This window comes from Lissotriton vulgaris, chromosome 9 (assembly GCF_964263255.1).
Source record: "Lissotriton vulgaris chromosome 9, aLisVul1.2, whole genome shotgun sequence".
Taxonomy (NCBI): domain Eukaryota; kingdom Metazoa; phylum Chordata; class Amphibia; order Caudata; family Salamandridae; genus Lissotriton; species Lissotriton vulgaris.
Window position 1 is genome coordinate 1,084,185,302 of NC_141697.1, and position 1,781 is coordinate 1,084,187,082.

General features: G+C 50.1%; 1 pseudogene; it reads left to right on the top strand.

Annotated features, from left to right (window-relative positions):
- The first annotated feature begins 1,007 nt into the window (after positions 1-1,007).
- LOC147692844 (U11 spliceosomal RNA) lies at positions 1,008-1,137 on the top strand (annotated as a pseudogene).
- Positions 1,138-1,781: the final 644 nt, after the last annotated feature.

A 1,781-nucleotide genomic window follows, 5' to 3' on the forward strand; every position in this document is an offset into this window, starting at 1 on the left:
CAGGGCATATGTTCAAGGGATGCAGTTGGACGTATATGGCTCTTGTACATGTTGCCAATAAGTAGCCTGGCGCTGTCATACTAGCTCCAATGTTGTAACTTTCCCAGTGTGAGGGGCGTAGCTAGTGAATGCCAAAGCTCCAGGAAGAGTTACAAGCTGAATTACAATAAATATGCCTAGTCCCGTAAGTGCCCCAAGATAAAAGATGAGATCAATTCCTCCTTCCTGAATTCCTGCTGTATGTGTAAGTATCATAGATGCAGGCAAATGCCCCCTCACATCTGCAGTGTAAATGTGCGTAATTCAGGTAATGTGATTTCTCTCTGTGCAAGTTGTAGTTAGTACACCTGATGCAGGCAGGGGTAAGGGCACTTGGTGCAGGTTAAAAGTGTCCCCGTGCATTTTGAGGTAAGTGCAGGTTGAGACTAATCTTGCTCCTCTTGGAGCAAGGAATAAGCGTTCCCAGGAGTGGGACCCTCGGAACCCCTCTCCCTCACTCACCGGTGCAGGTGAGTTGTCCGTTGTCTGTGCGGTTCACAGCACCCGCTCTGTCTCTGCACGACCTCCACGCAGTGCTCAGCAAATCAACAGACTGTGACGTCAGCTCCTCGTGCCCATGGAGCTGAGCACGGTGGCACGCACGCCGCAAGAGAAATCAGAAGCCGGGTCCGCGAGATGGTCGGGCTTCTACAGGACAGTACACCAAGGTCAGTGCTTTTCCAGCACAGTCACCCTAAGATCGAGCATTACACCCTGTTTCTGTGCTATCCTGACAGGTCAATTGCCCTGTAGTCGTGGGTCCATGCATTGCTAGTCCGCAAGTACTTTACACTGACTGCACATGACAATTCAATTCAGTCAGCCCCTGCCCACCTGATGCCCCACCCTGAGGCTGAAGACCACACAGCTGTAATGCATATGGTGTGGTATTTAACTGACATATTTCCTCGCGCTACAAGACATAGAGCTAACCCCCAGGCGCAGTGTTATACTAAGTACATTTGGCTAAAAAGGGTTTCTGCTGTGTGTGGCACACAGGGGGCTTCGGGGTAACTCATAGCGTCTAGCACGGAATCGATATCAAAAGATTTCAGAAACATAATTTTTGTTACCGGGGCTCTTGGTGCATGCACCTTGTAATATATGATTCAGAAAAGGGGGTGATGATGGACAGAGTATCTGAATTAAGCAGAACACTCCTACCCAGTCCAAAGATCAGGGCTTGATCCATCACCGTTTTTTAGCTCACTGCACCATCCCAGCTCAGAACCTGGCTATATGCAAATTAGTCTGTCCCTGGCCCAGTGCATCATGGGAACAGGGCAGACCAAACTACCAAGCCAATTCTTATACTGGGAAGGAAACAAGCTTCCGGGGACCGGTTTCTGGCATTTCAGCCGTCTTCGGCCCGGCTTGCTTGAATCCTGATGGTGCAGTGAGCAAGGGACTCACATCTGAGTATACCCATCCACGCTTATGGTGGACAAAACGATTCAGAAAAGGGGGTGGTGATGGACAGAGTATCTGAATTAAGCAGGACACTCCTACCCAGTCCAAAGATCAGGGCTTGATCCATCACCGTTTTTTAGCTCACTGCACCATCCCAGCTCAGAACCTGGCTATATGCAAATTAGTCTGTCCCTGGCCCAGTGCATCATGGGAACAGGGCAGACCAAACTACCAAGCCAATTCTTATACTGGGAAGGAAACAAGCTTCCGGGGACCGGTTTCTGGCACTTCAGCCGTCTTCGGCCCGGCTTGCTTGAATCCTGATGGTGCAG